Consider the following 6,127-nt stretch of genomic DNA (forward strand, 5'->3'; position numbering starts at 1 on the left):
AGGTGATTCCTTTTGTTAAACAATAGCTATTTAAGATAACCTAAATGCCAGACCTAGATCTGGGAAATGATAGCTGCTGGACAGTGGTAGTCATGTACTTCGCTTTCAAGACTGCTGAGTGGCTGGGTCAGACATAACACTTGATTGCATTTTTAGTAATCCCAGCAGGAGACTGTGGGGCTGTGCATGGCAAATACAATATATTTCATTTTTCATCTCTGATAAACTGAATTAAAAGGCCATTTTCCTAGCATGTGTAATACAGTTTAAAAGAATATTGATACAGTTCTCCCTTTAAAAATACTTTTGTTAAGGGAAAAAGTAATATCCACTTTTCTAAGTTTTAGAACATACATTGGTTTCATTTTAGCATCAAAAACAGATAGACCAGCATTTTTTTAAAACACAAGCAGCAACCAACCAATTAATACCAGATGTAACTCTGCTCCTGCAGTTTTCCAGTCATAAGACCAAACAAATACAATTCCATACAATACCCTGACTGTCTATCCCACCGAGTGAAGTTATACAGGGATTGAGTTTGGTTTGATGGCTTAGCTTGTATCACAGAAAACTTGACCACACACACATGGCATCTGATCCAAATGGCTACCAATCTCTCCATAGGAAACACAAAAGACAGCAGTGTATTTGCGCTAGAGCTAACTCTCTGGTTATAAAGCAATTTTATCTATCGTATACATATATACATATAGACATCATATACACACCTATATACATATGTAAATGATAAGAAACAGTTAATAGAATTCAGCAATGAGTAGTTGATTAATTGATCTTTTTTAACGTGGTCCACTGGCTTTGGGAAGTAAGGGAACCATTTCTTAAAGAGGTATGAAAGGTGGTTAAATTCCAATCCTATTGCTAGTAATATTTAAATTTGCTACACAAGAAATGCTTTTAAAATAGAAATATTTAAAAGGGATGCACACTCCTCTGGAACTTGCAGCTGCTGAAATAATGATCACCTGACCTTCCACACTGATTTTTAATCTTCACAGCAACATGCCACATTTTAACAAAGATGTAAGAATCTGTTGATTAGGGTCTTTGATCGAACCTCAAAAACTGAAAAGTCATTGTTGAATACGACAGGTCTTTTTGTTAATAATAAACATGAAGGACTCCCTGCTGTGTAAAGCAACTTTTAATATGCTAACATTCTAGAGACTGAAATTTGCTGGAGATTATTTCATATACATTATGATCAATAGAGGCTTTCTAAATAGGCAAAGGTGACATACTCTTTTGCATCAGCAATAGTGGCTGTGGCACCTATGTAGCATCAGCTTCATAAGATTAAAAAAGAGAAAAAAGTTACAGAGTGGCTATACCTAAAAAACCAGTGGTAATGGCAAATTTAAGGAATACCCCTAGGATTTCATGCATGTCTTTCCTGTAATGCTCCATGAATCATTATTAGACATGTTTTGAAGAAACTATACAGTTTGACTCTCTGAGACATTAGCTGCATGCATCACAGGTTTGCTCCTGTCTGGTGTGCATATGATATACGCCCTCATGCATACAAGGGGTTGGGCTGAGCAGTGTGCTTTGCACCTTTACACCAGGACTTGAGGTTGGGGAGCCAGGGGAGGAGTCTGGTAATTTCTCTCGGCTGTATGCTTGATGCAGCCACATCACAACTGAACTTTGCTACGTAAGAGCAAAGGTGAAAGAAGTTATACTGTTGTCATCCTTGGGACGGCAACGTTTAGTTTTGTCTATGGCACAAAGAGACCTTGAGCTGGATCTGAGAATCAGCAGCATAAAAGCTGATCTAGAGAGGTGGTAGTAGGGCAAGGGTGGGGAATGGAGCAGGTCAGTGCTTCTCAGGTTGGTGGGAAGGCTTCCCATAGTTGGAAAGTTGATTAAAACAATTGGGAAAAAAAGTAGTGAATGTGTCTCACAGTCACCTGATGCAGTACATGACGAACTACCTTTTTAACCCTCTCATTACATAATTATTTATGCAATAGAAAGGCTAGTCAGAGTATTTTTAAAGCATTATGGTCAAGTAGATTGATTCAGGAAATGGTTCTACCTGCAAACCTTACAATAACGTATCATGGAGTGTCTGGCAAATCAATCTGTGCTTCAGCAAATCAAACAAGAAAAAAACCAAAGATGATTTCTTCAAAATACGAATAAAAAATAGGAAACCTGTTTTTCACAAAGCATTTTAAGCAATGCAGATAAAATCACTAATTAGGAACTAGCTATTGGTACCACCAAGCATCACATTTTAAATTAAAAGTAGGGCAGAACAGCATGTGTAATCAGTTAAATTCCAGTACTAAAAAAAATGCATTGTTAATTAGCAAATGAAGAAAACATTAACCCTTACACCTTGGAGTTTATGCTGCCAACAACATCCTCAGGAGGTGGTTAAAAAAACTGATTCATATTCATAAGTTTATTCAGTGGAAGTTAGCTGAATTCTGTCTGCTTGCATATAAAACCTATGCAAAAAAAAAGTAAGAGTTTTAAATCAATATTACTTTAATGCCAGACTCCAATTAAACAGATTCCAATTAAATTTCCACTATTAAAGCTGTACTACCATATTACAAAAGAAAAAGAAAAAAAAAAAATCAATATTCCAGATAAGCAAACTCAAAAAGCAAATTTAAATGGAATGAAAAGGAGCCCAGATCTGTCTCAACAGCATCACGTTCCTGTGGAAAAAAAAGCAAACATGATACTGGAATAACCTGAAGTATAACCAGCAAGCCAAGTGACGTAATAACTTGGCACCACTCAGCATTGACAAGGCTACAACTGGAATAAGACATCTTACTTGGGCACCCCAGCTCAGAGAAGATGGGTCCCAGTGGCAAGAGTCCCGGGAAATGCAGGAAGTGCGGTGCGAACAACAGAGACTATGGCTGATGAGAAGTGACTGAAAGAAATGGGTTGGTTTAGTCTGAAGTGAAGCTAGCGAACCACTCTTGGTGGGGGTAGGGTGAGATAGAGTAGTCTTCAGTGTCATAAAAGAGGTTGAAGTAATACCTAGAAATTTGGAAAAGACTTTCAAAGGTGGAAGGATAAGAATGTGCTCAAGGTGCCAAGGGAGAGGCTGCTGACATTCATCTTCTGAGATCTTTCAGAAAAAGTTGCCAAATATGTTGTTATTTGTATTACAAGTAACTCAAAACCAGATGATCCTATCATGAAATAATGATAGACTAGAATCAGAAATTTCTGCTTTTTTATGGCTTCCTAAAAATTTCCCTGGCAAACACAGTGTGGCCCTATACATTTCCAAAACCATCCGCGGGAGTTGCGTTTCCCACTCACCTTTTACTCATGCTGCAGACTGAGTCCATGCCCTAAGGCACAAGACCCCTTTTTTGTCATCCCTCACATCACTGTTTTCATTTGAGTTTTGGTGCAGTAAAAGAAGTACAGGAACTTATATGGGCTTTGCTGCTACAGCCATGAAAACGTAGGTAACTTACATGCTAGCTGAGAGAAAGGAAAGACCAGGAGAAAAAAAAAGAAATATGGAGACAATGTAGCAATCACTTCAGGGGAAATAGGAAATTCAGAAGTTGTGCCTTTCTTAGCTAGAGCTCAAGAGATGCAAGTTCTGCAGAGACAAAACATGAGTATTACACTTCAATTTACCACAGATATTTTCAGATGCAGCTCTGAAATAACCTTGTTGAAAACACACAGGAAGCAGACTTGACTTTAGAGGACAAACATTGACGGTTTTTCTCCCCACATATTTTGTGAGTGGGGGCTGCAGGAGAGGAGGCAGACTGGCAGCCCCACTGGCAAAAGATGTAGCAGGAGATGAGACCCTTGTCCAGCTGTGTGGAAGCAGGGGCACGCCTTGATGCCTCAGCTGTGCCTGCTTAGCCCAACTCGGGCTTCAAGACCTTGGCATCGCCTCTACCCTGGCAGCATTCACACAATGGCTTCCACAGTTAGACCCCATGTCTCTAGTCCCAGGCTAAGTGGGGGAACATGGTAAAACAGAGCAGACACACTGTAGTTTGCATCCTCTTGAAAAAAGAGTTCAATATTTGGATACTCAAGTACTGCCTACCTATGGTGCAGAACAAAGAAGAAAATACATCCTGCATTTATAGTTTAACTGCTTTGTAAACATAGCCTAAAATCCTCAAGTAACCTACTAGCATACTGAGAATCCCAGCTGCCTACACCTATTCATCTGAACCATTTTCTAAGTGCATCCAGAGCTCTGAGCTACCATCTGTCTGTCAGGATATGGACAGAGCTCAAAGTGCTGTGTAGGCTGGTGCAAATTATCTCAGGAAGCAGTGTAACTGCAAAATCAGTGCTGCTTAAAAAAAAAAAAAACAAAAAAAAGTCAGAAGGATGCTCATGCTCTTTGTACATTCATTTCTACCTTGCTCTTTCTGATATTGCCTGAGCATGTTAGCTTGATCCCATTTATCAATTTGGAACATTTCAAAGCATCTTAACTCTATTACTGCTCTGAAGATTCCAGTTTGGTGTTTTAAGTTGTGGGTTTAAAGACTTCACCCTGTATGTCACTTGGTGCGTGCTGCTTTTAAAAGCTCTCAACTCCTTGTGACTCATCTAATATTTTCCAGCTGTTGATTCCAGAGGAAGAGATGTGACCCAACAGCTGATGTTTTATACAAAGAAAGAGTATCCTGTTTGCACAGCACTGTTTCAAATTCATATTGCACGTGTCCAAAGTTAAACCCATGAATCTGTCCAGACAGATAATTGTATTATTGGGAAATTTGCCTTATGCAACTTAGAACAGATCCTGAAACTTTAAAGAAGTCACAGCAATAGGGACTTCCTTCTTTCAAGACACATACTCAAGATGCAAGTGCTGAGCAGGTTTCGCGTGCATTTTTTCATGTATTCTCAGGTGGTTTTTGCAGTCTTGAGTCTTCAGTTCATCTCAAGATTCCCATTAACAAATATAAGAACGCAGAAAGCTCTTTGTGCCATGATTTCTCCTTTCAACACCTTGTCTTCCCAAAAGCTGCACTTCTTAGCTGGAAATTTCAGTGTGTTTTAAGCTCATAATAAAATTCTCTGTAGCCATCCACTCAAGACTTACCATTGACTATCCAACTTCCTGCAACAAAGCCACTGGACAGAAGCCCTAGAGGCTGCTTAGTTTAGGACTAGGCTACCACAGGTTTACAGCTATATCTTGATTTACTTTCCCACGGTTATGCAATCAGTTGCATCGCTGACTGTACCGACAGCTGCTAGAGTTAAGTGCATTAGCAGACTGTCAAAGCAGCCTTGTCTCTGGAGGTTTAATTTCCCTGTGAGTCATTTTGGCTTGGTCACTTTTTCCTCACTACTGTTTGCTCGGAGGTGAGTTTCTGCCCATGAGTCAGTAGCCACTAGAGCCCTGTCTGATGAAGTCCCCTGGGAGGCTCAGGAGCCATAATGTTTCCCACAAAGACTTCAGTCAGCCATTCAAAACCACCTGTAGCCTCTAACAAATTTGCAGTCCATTTGCTTTCTTTTCAAGCCCAGAAAATTCTTGGTGTTTCCTCAGTAGCCCACCCGAGTTGGCAGTGCTGTCCACAGGAAGGTTGTGTGAAGACAGGGCTGTATGGGGCAAAACCACTCTCCAAATAAAGAAAGGGGGGGATGGTATAAAAAGGATGTCTAAACATTGCGTTTGTAAATAAACAGCAGCAAGTTATCACTAAGTTAACCATAGCAGCAGGAAACATTTCTGTCAGATTCTGGAAAGCTAACCATGGCAGGAAACGGTTATGTAAAGTGCAAAATTGCCACTGTTTAAAAACGCACTTTGATCAACAAAGTGAGAAAAGATGTATTTCATGCTTTTCACTCTAAAATACAGCAATTTGAGCAATTTGAGAAAGTTCTTTTCAGTGGGGAGTCCTGAGTTAGCAGACTTGCAATTTGCTATAACTCTTAAAGCTCACAGTATTGCCAGATCACACCAGGGGAAAAAATAGGCCACTCTTCTCCAAATTTCGTTTGTTATTTGTCCTTTTACTGAAGGATCTGAAGCTATTTATCCTTTTACTGAAGGATCTGAACATCTAAAGTCAGAAGGGAGGAGCTGGGCACCAGCAGGGGGTTGCACAGCTGTGCAACCCAC

Source organism: Strix uralensis, chromosome Z (genome assembly GCF_047716275.1).
Source record: "Strix uralensis isolate ZFMK-TIS-50842 chromosome Z, bStrUra1, whole genome shotgun sequence".
Taxonomy (NCBI): Eukaryota; Metazoa; Chordata; class Aves; order Strigiformes; family Strigidae; genus Strix; species Strix uralensis.